Source organism: Macrobrachium rosenbergii, chromosome 14 (assembly GCF_040412425.1).
Source record: "Macrobrachium rosenbergii isolate ZJJX-2024 chromosome 14, ASM4041242v1, whole genome shotgun sequence".
Classification (NCBI taxonomy): Eukaryota; Metazoa; Arthropoda; class Malacostraca; order Decapoda; family Palaemonidae; genus Macrobrachium; species Macrobrachium rosenbergii.
Genome location: NC_089754.1, coordinates 23,198,178 through 23,210,477, shown reverse-complemented (window position 1 = coordinate 23,210,477; position 12,300 = coordinate 23,198,178). Strand labels below are relative to the sequence as shown.

General features: G+C 39.2%; 1 protein-coding gene across 5 annotated transcripts in view; it reads right to left on the bottom strand.

Annotated features, from left to right (window-relative positions):
- LOC136845778 (innexin inx2-like) overlaps window positions 1-12,300 on the bottom strand; it is a 650,831-nt gene that overhangs the window by 16,213 nt on the left and 622,318 nt on the right. The window contains exon 1 of one of the 5 annotated variants that reach the window (XM_067116054.1): window positions 2,624-3,526. The exons of the other annotated variants lie outside the window; for them this stretch is intronic. The gene's annotated coding sequence lies outside the window, so the exon portion shown is untranslated. Of the gene's footprint in view, window positions 1-2,623; window positions 3,527-12,300 lie in introns of those variants that run through there. 5 annotated transcript variants of the gene reach the window in all.

Below are 12,300 nucleotides of genomic sequence, written 5' to 3'. Positions count from 1 at the left end.
TTGAAAGTACGATAACCCTTACATATAGCGATGGTAACTTAAGATGTTATTCAGACTTATGAACAATCTTGCCTGCACAGACTAAACAATGTCTAGTCACTGCAGTCAGCATTTGGTGTTAATAAACTAAAATAAAAAAACAGTAAATACAATCTGTCACAAAGGATATACAGAGAGAACAAAGGATATACAGAGAGAGAGAGAGAGAGAGAGAGAGAGAGAGAGAGAGAGAGAGAGATGGGGGACACTGAAATAGATACCAGTCTCCCTTTCCCAGCAGGTGTCGCCTCGATAGTGCAGCTGCGCTGTGCATGTGTTGCAAACGTAAGAGTCAAGTATGCTTTCTAACCAACAGGATAAGGATGGGGAGGGAGGGCGAAAAAAGTTGGGGATCTTGAACACTGACGCGACAGAGGGTTCCTCAAAAAACATCTGCCTAACGTCGACTCGCTGGAGGGAATCCCGCAAACTTCAGGAAAAAAATAAGCTATCGTTAGGAATCAATAGCATTTAACAGTTGTATCAGACAAGAGTAAACTGTGAAGACCTGGCAGCCTTCAAATGTCTAAAATTAATTCTCTTTCCAGCGGCCTTGAGTTAAATCAAATTAGCTTAGAGAAAGGTACTTAAGGCTCTTTCTGTGCTCATTACTTTAGCGATGGGTTGGGGGGAAGGGACCTGGCTGACAAATTTGTTTGAACAAACGCGAACACCATAACATTACGTCAACATTTTGGTAAAAACTTGATTAATGAGAACGGTACAAATTACTTGAAGAATAAGAATGTGATAACAGTAAGAAATTTATAAAAATACAATATAAATTTGTTAAACCAAATTTCAGAGCGTTAGGTGGGACAAACTAAATATAGTGGATTTTACTAGTCTTCAGATAGCATCCTTCCTTACAAGGGCCCCATTGTGTTTTCTGTGGGTAGTAACAATGGCAGAAAAAGGTGGAGGCCCTTTGCACTCTGATTAGGCCTAAACATCTAAAAATTGAATCGTGAACTAGGAAGACAACAATGGTCATAAATGAATAAATATAACTCAAATCACACTACTACTTTTAATACCCTGCACCCTTAAACTTCAAAACAACCCTTCAACATACTCCTCCTATATATATAAATTTTTACCCTACGCCGAACTTCTTAACCTGCTAATAAATAATGCCATCTCAGTAGTAGCCAATCCCTGTAAAATTATCTTCGTCGATTGGATGAGTCCGGAGGTCCACAAAAGGCTTCCTGTCCTCTTATACACCTCTGAGTGTAGCATAAGCTATACTGGGAAAGGTATGAAAATCCACGCACGTATCTTCAGCACGGAGTCCAAACCACCACTTCCCACCGATGGTGTCTTAACCCCGTCCACATTTTGTAGTTTTCCCCACAGGAACCACCCCCTTCCCTCCCATCCATATCCTGTCTCAACACCGAACGCTGCAGAGCAGACCAACAAAACCTATTCTGAGGAGTGTGACGTAGCTACTCGACAAAATCTTTGTCGAAACTTGACGCACAACATGGGCCAAGCTTTACTCTATTCTCGTTTGAAAAGCTAGGTCAATCACTGATAAATACTAGTTATCGAAATTCATACTAGAATTGTTTTAAATGCTCATTAAAATATGAGGATATGACTACTGAGACAACCAGTCTTCCTCTGTCAATAAAAAGATGTTAATACCTAGTTAGCAGAACCAAACGTGGTTTTAAGGATATTAAATATCTACAGAAACTTGAAAGGGTCTACTAATACAAATAAAGAATTATTTTAGCATTCTAGTGAAGGAACAATTTTCCATGCTTAAACATTTTCCACTAAGCTAAGAGCTCTCACATACACCTAAATAGAAGAATAAGTTGTGAATTTTCAAGTTATCCCACCAGAGTAATGAACTGTCATGGCTAATTTTCATACATCCGGCTAGCATATTTGTGGTCATCAAGCAAGAGTCATCAAACTGTCGCGTTCTGCCAGGAACCGTCAGTACTGTACAATACCTGCAGCATACTTTTTCTTTGTTCCTAAAATTTTCTTGAAAAAAATACACTGCAGCCAATCGTTGGATTCAGTTTCTCCCAACTTTATATAATCCTGTGAAGTAAATAAGTTCGCAACCAAATATTGGTAGTGATCGTGTGTGGCTATCCTTGGATAAATGTCTCAACGCCGTGTCTGTGCATTTGACGAGCAAGTAGAGGAGGAGCTTGCTTGGCTGCATCTTTGTGCTAAGTCTGTAAACTACGGACAACGCAGGTAACAGCATACAATTACCAGTATTTATCGACTCACCTCTAACGAACACTTTACTCATTCTAATAAGTGGGTTTCCTGTCTCTGAGGCAGGTTCCAGTAGCCTATGTCATAATTAAATTTCGTCAAAATAATAAACCAAGGGAGGATTCTTAAGTATACCTATGAGTATGATTCAATGAAAAACTATGTCAAAAGGATTACTTAACCGGATACTCCCACTGAGAGTGAATAGTCTGCACTAGTGTTATGTCCGCCGCAAACAACGCGTCTCTAGGAAATCCTTCAATAACCGGGCACCTGGATAGCAGAGAAATGCATAAAACTTTAGGTAAAAAAAGTCAGAAAATGCAATACTCACCAGAGGTATATAAGATGCAAGACCACACAAGCCACGAGGCGATTCGACGGCTTCAGGTTTCAAGTCACCACGATGCAAGGTCACAACTCTCCAACGTTCACACCTATTACACGTTCCCACCCGAGGCCTTTATTCGTTTCTAAAATCACTTCGATTAGATCACGTTATCTACACTAAATCACCATCGCTTTCTATGTCGTCAGATCCTAAAATCCGTTCGTTCGCATGGCGAAGTCGTCGAGATGCATTTAAAAGAAGAGATCAAGTAATGACTGAAGTAAGGGTTGAAGTCCCTCCTGAGCACGAAATTAAAGTAAAAAGAAATAAAGATGATGGGATCCACAGGAGCAGAGCAGCCCCACGTCTACCCGGCGCGAGTAGGGACCAGGAAATGCAGACTAGCCAGTCTGAGTCTGACTCTTACACTACACTTCTCTCCCGCCCGCGCTACCTCGTCGAGATGTGCGTTCGTACGTCTGTTTCCCTTTTTTAACCTTCACTTAGAGGTATACAGAAGTAGCCAACCACAAAGCACGACAGTGAACCTGGATTACTATTTTAACAAGCCATTTTCGACCTTATGTCCCTTGTTAGGTAGACAGCGTTTAGAAGGAAAGAGGAAAACACGAGGGGATAATGGAAGAAGTTAACCACGTGCTGCAACCACCATCCTTCAACAGCCAGTATTACAACAGTAAGAGAGAGGCGGCAACTCCCGTCGCCACTACGCTAAGTACGCAAGGATACGACTATGCAAATGGATGATCTATGTCTTTGTTACTTCCTTCACAGGGAAAATTCTCACTGTCACAGCATATCGTCGGTGAAGTTTAGGAAGAGCACATTTATCGTTAACATGGAGATTCCAGCATCACATGGGCACGATTTCTCTTTCGTTGTGCTGATCGGGAGGCAGGTGAGTGGGATTTAGGTGAGAGCTACACACGTGCTGATGACGTCATCGAAGTGTTTTCATATACTGACGCAATATTCCTACAAACGACTTCCTTCTGGAACACCCAGCATCGCAGGAAACAATCGCGAGAACCGGATATCGACGATGATCCAGTCATCGCGTTCCTGGGAACTATGACGTCACGGCGTCCCGAAGAGATGAATGAACAATCTACGAGCATCTCGTAGGACTTGGTATTTCTGGGAATTATGACTAAATGTATGGATCTATTGGTAGGGATGAATAAGATTTGTTGTGATTCATAAACGAATGAGCCTTTTTCTAAAATGATAACACTAATTTTTATAAGGCAATATGAAGTAAATATATACTATAGAATCTTCATAATATATAATTATATATATATATATATATATATATATATATATATATATATATATATATATATATATATATATATTCTTACTACTGTAAACTGGACCTATTCTTACTCGGCGTTTTCTTCTTGATAATTTATATGCTGAATGTAGGTCCCCACGATGCGTTACTAGATTTTAAAGGGTGAGTCAGTCATATGATGGTAGTCCAGTTAGCTGTAATGTATTTAGCTTTGTGGGCGTCATACATCAATTAGTCAACCGATTAGTTACCTCAACAGGTGAGGAAATAGAGAAAACAGAATGAAATAAAGTAGGAAGAATTGGAAGGGGATGTAGTAAAACAAGAAAAATAACTCTCTCACACGCATACACACAATAGACCATCTTCACAGAAAATATGCAACAGGATGCAAAGGTGGTACCGCCATGATCCTGGCAATGTTCTAAGCTTACAACGATTTTACGATATCCGAGTTTGTAAGCGCATTTTGTTTATTCAGGGTATTCTCGTTTCATTTTAGCCTTGTCCTTGTCAGGAACAGTAAAAAGAACTGCGTTGTGTATATTCATTGCAATTTAAGATTATCAGATACAGTTTTGGTAAAAATAAAAATGCTGTCGATAACAATGTTTAGAACGTCTATCATTATGCATTATATCTGGGTCTTTAATTTCAGTACTTACGTTCGGACTCTCGGATTTGCACAGACACACAAACATGTGGTCATGCGCGTCTAATTTTCTCTTACTTTCCTCATTGATTCAACTATATAAAAGATGAAATTCATAGTGGAACACTGTCTTCACGTGGTTTGTGGATCAAGCATTTTCTCGATCTGGAGACAGAGGTTCCATAAACCAAAGCATATCACACAAACGATCGAAGAATGTCATGTCCGATCTAAGAACGGTGAGAGGGAAGCGCAGATGTTTGCCTGACTCACAAAGAACAATAAGTGTTAAGATGATTTTGGGTGGTATCAAGACGCAGGTAGAAATGTCTGGGACGCTCGTTGTAAAGGGGGGGGGGGAAAGCTGGGTTGTTTTGGGAGGGGGCGAGGGGGAGAGGAGCGGTCGAACACAGGAAACGCTCAGGGGGTTTCAGGAGGACTTGTCCATGACAGAAAATCTTAAATATCCCTCACTCCCTCCCTCCCTCCTCCCACGTTCCCCCTTTCATATAACCCTTCCTACCCTTCCAGTTGCCTGCGGTCAGTCAGAAGATGGACTTACAAGCGCTTTTGCTGGAAACCGTCATCGGTGCGGTGTAAAAGATGAGCAGAACAAAACCTGGTTATTATACATCCTTTACTTTACAGGCACAACCCTATCATTAAAAAGTATTTTAGCTTCTGTGATTATACTGCTAAATGATGATAACAGACATCCTGAATAGCACATGGAATACCGAACAAGTCGGTAATCCCTCTGGTAACCACTTTAATCGAAATCCAATCCAATACCTGTTCCATCTTCTGTATAAGGTTAAGCAAGATATTGGGACAATATGCTGAAAGGGCCCACAGTACATACGCCATCACAGATAATATATATTACAACTTTTACCTATACAAAGAGATCGGTCGGTCGAAAGAAAAATGTGAAGCGAAAAGAAAAGGAAACTCAAAAGGCAAGAACGGATGCCGTCCAGGAAACACCATTGGAGGCGTCCGGATTCCAGAGGTAAGGCTGGTTTGGAGAAAGGGTGTGGTATTCGAACGGGATTAATCTTCTCCCGAAACCAGAATCCGACTAGCCTCCAATGGAAAAGAAAAAAAAAAAGACATTCAAGTGCTGAGGATAGGTCAAAGGGTGCTGCAGCCTGACCACGCTGAGCGATTCGGCCATCCGAGTCGTCTCTCTGTCCGTCAAGAACTGCGCCGCTGTGACCTGCATCAAAACAGTTTAAAATACATTATTGTTGCTATCCTGAACACGAATAGCCTGCCGCATGCTCATCAGCAAACCAAAGTACTTTCACTGTAATATAAGTATATGAAAGTTCCTTCCCTCGGGACACAATATTTTACAATATGTACATTATGAGTACAGTTCTGTTATGCTGTGTGACGTATCATACATAAATACCCAAGAAGCAGGTTGTACGAAACACTTTTGGTGCTACCGCAATAAAGCTGGATGGAATTTCTGCCAAGGACACAATTCAAAAACAATCGAGTGAAATTAACGCAGAAATTAGTCATCAGGGTAATTCTCGCATTTTGTCATTGTGTAGCTCTAATTTTAACAAGAGGGTGATTGGCAGCTTGTTTGTTCTTTCCCTCTGTACATTACGACGATCGACGTCTTCACCTCATAGCCTGAGCGAAAATTCTATTGAAATTAATTTCCAATGTTTTGCAGCTGGAAAATCTAAAGAGCAAAAGGTTATTGTTTCTTATACCTTTACTATGGCACCTTTATTTACATTATCCTATGCTACCATTCTTATAAATGGATACTGACCCAATACATACATATTTAACGGACTACACTCTAAACGCATTCTACACAATCTTTCGCATTCATCTAACTCATCTTCAAACTGTTGTTTAGAAAGAAGTGTTAGAATCCGCAGGATTTTTGAAGAAACAATAATCTTAATGTATCAGAAACATTTGGCAACAATTAACTTTTTACACTGAAAGATATCATTTCAGACTTTCATAAATTATTTTAATTCAATTTATTATTCTGGCACAGGAATTAGTTGCAGGCATAAGGGCCTAGTGCTGTAGTGAACAAAGGATTGGCAGTCAAGGAAGAGGTTAATGACGTACCTCTTGAACGATCGTTCCGCTTGTTAGCTAAACAAGAAGTAATATCTGGGAAGAATATCCACCGGGTATTTAAAGTTCTTGATTGGGTCAACTAAGGAGCAATGCATTTTCCTGAAAACAAAGCTATATTTTTCCTCCACTGATGAGGTCAGTCTCCGGCCGCTGAACCACAGACACACACACGCATACACAGATGTAATTATAGTTAATGGATACTGCCGGCAATATGCTAGAAATAGTTCCTGAAAGTCTTTAGTTTTACTGCTAATTTCAAGTACCGGAGGTCTTATACCCTCGGAGCTATTGAAATGATTTGGCGATATATGGATCCCGATTTAAAGCAGCGTAAAAACTAAAGACTTGTAAAGGAAACTAAAATCTGAAGTTCTGATTTAAAAGCACTCCCAGGTTGCTTTCCCTTGGAACCACAGTGTGTGACGACTCAGGATTGGAACTGACCGTGCCGAACCGTTAACATTATTTAAATGTCTAATATCACTTCCCAGATTTACAATTCATGCAAATAATGCCCTCTATGAGACTTGATGACGAGTACGCACATTCCGCAGTACAGTACATGCACAAGTGTTCATGCTACCTGTATATCAAAACTCGCAGAAATCCTCAGGGGAATCGGTTATCTGAGACTAAAAGGATTAGAACCGAACGAAGGCGAAATATGTCGGCATATTCCAAGGCAGAAAAAGCCTGTAAAAACGGTTGGTTGTAAAACCCAACGGAAGAGATCTACTTCCCCGAAGCAGCACATCTTGGAAAGGCAAAGGCTGACCAGACGAAATAACAATTTCTCATGGAGGGATTTCAAAGGAAGAGAGATCACACCTGCAGCACTTACACCACAAGTCCTTGCTTCCATATATGCATGCAAGGATCTAGTGCCAATAATAAGTGGCCGATGTGTTGTCTGTCATTTAGACACGTGCGCAGTCACAAATTACGTTTTGTAAATTTACACTCAAGTTGGAGTTGAGACCAAAAAAGGTATATCTTGACTAAGAATACAGCTTACTTGTCAAACATAGAATGCCAACGGTCATTTTCACGATAAAGCAGAAGATATTTCTCATTAATTCAAGTAATCTTTATGTATGTGTATATACAGTATATATATATATATATATATATATATATATATATATATATATATATATATATATATATATATATATATATATATATTTTTATATTATAAGTGTGTATATATATGTGTGTGCGCGTGTGTGTGTGTAGATGTATAAAATATCGATTTCATTATGCCTTTGGGTGCAAGTTACTCCCAAGGCATAGTTAATTCGATATTAAGCAATATATGTTGCTTATATTCATTTGTGAGTATAAAAAAAGTCACGCGTGTATAAGTGTACAACTTTATATATATATATATATATATATATATATATATATATATATATATACATACATATATATATATATATATATATATATATATATATATATATATATATATATATATATATATATTATTATATATATACATATATTTGTAAAAGATTAAGTCCATCAAAGAAATAAATAAAAGTAGATGAAAAGAGAAAATTTTTTCAAGAAGCATTCTAAACCATATGACCCAAGTAAGTCGACATCCAGGTGCATGCTAATGAGGGCCGAAGAAGTAATGCAATGACTTCTAGTCATGATAACTTCTACGCACAAATCAACGTTTCTGATATATATATATATATATATATATATATATATATATATATATATATATATATATGTGTGTGTGTGTGTGTGTGTGTGTGTGTGTGTGTGTGTGTGTGTATAGTCGTACATCAAAGTTAAGTTAACAATTTAAATTCCATGGAAAACAGAAAGGTTTACTCCTTAGCTTACCATTAATTACGGTTCATGAGCGCTCAAGTAAACATATAGTAAGTTATACACTTCAAGGGCATATTCACGTGAAGCCACTTGTGAAAAGTTTATGAAAAATGGGATGATACATTTTCTGGACGTTCTTTGCTAACTTTCCTCTCTTAGATAGCCAATGGTGATTTATCAGGAATAAGTGAAGTTTCTTTCAGTGAGGTGACAATCCAGGGAAACGTAGATCAGAGAAAGTACGATCTGTCTCATAATCTTTAAGGGTATTACCAGAATTAATTGTCCTGACTGAGTGTCACATGAATATTTGAACTAAATTGCTCAGAAATTCACTCACACGCTTAACAAGTATCCTTCGCACGTAGGCGAGCATTCAGTGTTATTTTCAGCTGGTGTATACACGGTCTGATAACCTTGAGGTACAGCGATAGCCCAATTGCATTAAAATGAGAGAGAGAGAGAGAGAGAGAGAGAGAGAGAGAGAGAGAGAGAGAGAGAGAGAGAGATGCCAGCACATGGAGTAGATTTACACCTGTAGGTCACAGTATTAAATTGAAATGCTCTACAGGCAAAGACACCGACATTCACAACAGACGAACGGTACCCAGTGCAATAATACCTGTGGCTTTCGTCAGAATAATAATTAATTCTTACCATGGGACCGGTCTCTCCTTCCCCAACCGTATGTCATCATTTTCTTCCCTCTTTCATCACTTTCCTCCCATTTTCATTTTATTCGGATATCTTATGCAGATACAGAGACAGACCCGCCATTGAGATAACACAGAAACAGGGGATTTATTTTATTGCTTTAATATTTTCGGGACGATTATGTGCTTCTCTGAAAAGCGTTCGCAGACATAAATAACGTTCCGGAAAAGCCGTGACGTCAGTCTGTTCGTCAAGCGACAAGCAGACCTCGCTGCTCTTCTGTTCTTTCAAGAAACTTACACAACGTGTTCTAATGCGTCAGCACTCTTCCCCCCAACCCCAACCCCGTATCCTAGACCTTTTTACTTACAGCGTTTTTAATCTGGCGAAACCTCGACCATTCGTGAAAACGTCCAGGCTTCATTCAGCAGATTTTTTTTTTCAAGAGAGAACAGATAATAAAACTGTTTCTCTCCAAATTACAAATATTTTGGATCTGTTTAAAAAATTTTTTTAAAAATCTATCATCTCATTCTCTTGCAATCCGAGAAGTTCCGGAGTTGTATGGAGACGACAAGGGGCAAAGGCAAAGAAAAAATGCTATTATTATAGAGAAATAATTACCATTATAGAAATTTGACGATAAAGAATGGTGTAAAACAATATACGCAATCGAATACAAATGCGACAGTAATATACCTCATAACGACAGGTTTCATGGCCTTGACCACTTAAGGTGAATTCCGACGGAAGGAAAGGCGTCCATACAACAATATAGGAAAGGAAATGAAGCAAGACCTTGTTAAACAGAAAGTAAGAGGCCTCTGCTGGCGATAATGAAGACGTCTGGAAAAAGAAATGCAGAATGGACACAAGTAACGAAAACAAGTCATTGCTGCGAAACCGCCCACATTTAAAACAAGTCACAACTAACTGGTTTATTATTCAACATGATGAATCATTTTATGCATCAATGTAAAGCAGTCACTTTTTCCTCCGACCAGTTAACAAGGCGTTTAGGCTTGTTAATTCTATGGCCAGCCTCTCTCACTTATGCCTCTAGATAAGTATGCAGAATGACGGTACCTTGGTCCGAACTTGGAACGGTGCGTAACGTCCCTAAGGTCGGGACTTGTCGTCTCTGCCCACTCTTATATCATCGTAATTTTTGGGGTACAAGTATGATGTAATGCACTTCTGAGAATTTCCAGGATATTCTCACTATCATAAAACATGCCTTTAAATTTCAGAAGTTATCTTTCTCTACCCTCAGTCTATTAATACGTAGGATCCTTGCTGTAACGGGTATTTGTATGAATAAACCAAGGTAAAGAGGCATAGACAGAATGACGTAACCACGCCGAGAAAGATATAGAGACAACAGCTGTGGGCCAAATGTACGTTTAAACAAATATGCTGCAACACATGAAGAGGATACCTCTCTCTCTCTCTCTCTCTCTCTCTCTCTCTCTCATCTTCCTAGAAATGGTCCCACTTTAGTTTGGCTGAACTGCAATCCTGCGTCACTGGTACAGGGGGAAAACCGGTAAAGGTTTCCCATTATTTAAGGAATAAACTATCGTCTGGATTCATGTACTGCATAACTATTTTTACTTTTTCATCTAAAATTCATATTAATCCCTGAAAAAACTTTTATATTCTGTTTTCAAGTTCCCTTAACATTCGAAAGGAATGTCCGAATTCTTCCTTTCCGGGAAGATAGTCGGTTAGTACCAAAGACGATTTCCTTGGGGCTCCACATATTTGTAATTATAACTAGACAGAAAGACGAATTTATACAAGCGTTTAACTCCTATGTTGTAACAAGTTTCTTTATCCAGAAATGAATTGCCAGCTTAATATATCGTAGACCCTAAAATTATATCCAAAGAAAAATTTTGACATTTAAGGATTTATACAGAGAACACTTCCATCCCCCTTCCATTATCAATCCTCTTAACACACAATCACACACTCAAAGCAAATGGAAAAAGTACTCATATAGTGCAAACCTCCCTCAGTGTCAAGTTCAAACGAATTCATATTTTTATCAACCAGAACCGGTTAATTGTCGGGATCCAATTGAAATCACACGGGATAAGAGGAGACATAATTTCCAGTCAGATTTACAGCTTTGTAGAAGTGAGAATTGAACTGGGTAACCAAAATCTACACAGTGTTCCGGTTTTGTAAGTCTGCAACCCACCCCAGCCCCTTATCCTCAAAAATTACATTTCCTTACATTCCATAATCTAACACTTATTGCCATTCACGAAACCCCCCTTTGGTTAAATTTTCTCGAAAATCTACACAACTCTTTGCGTAATCCAGCTACCAAACAAACTAGCTTTGCGTAATCCAGCCAACGAACAGACAAACAAACTAACAAACCGAACTAAAGGCATAACCTTCTTGGCGTAGGATATGATGGCGGTATGAATGTAAAACAAGTCAGGAACACTGTTGTTGCTTCAATGAAAATGAAATCTTTCGGCCCTTGGATATTGCTTTTGACAACTCCGGGCTTTTTATTTGCGACGTAGTTTGATATGATGCTGATAAAAATTCCCTGCAAACAATAGAAGCGGTCAAACTGGTTAAACAAGCAGTACAAAAGACGGTTCGCTAATTCCGGCAAATCCTATAGTCAGCGGAACTCTGAGCTGACGAGAAAATGAAATAAATGAATTAATCTAAGGCTGCCTTTGCTGCCCACTGCTTCGGTGGTAAACCTGGCAGGCTGAGAGCAAGAACGACGACTGAGGTAAAGGCAGGCGCTGGTGCAGGCCAGGACCCACCTATACTCTCGGTGAGGGCACACGAGGTTCCTTTGGCGGCAGATAATTCCAGTCCACAGGGGCGTGATTATACCATCACTATCATTAAGTAACGCAAGACTTTTTGGGGTCTGAGGGGAGGAGGGTGATTAGGTATTGTAACTATCTTAGTGGCATGCGGGATAATGGATTGCTATATCGCGGAGAGGGAGACTACGAAGGAAAAGGAAATGTGCAACTTCTGTTTCTCCCACTTTGCTTGTTCCCCCCTCCATTAACAACCTTCTCTACACACAAACACACA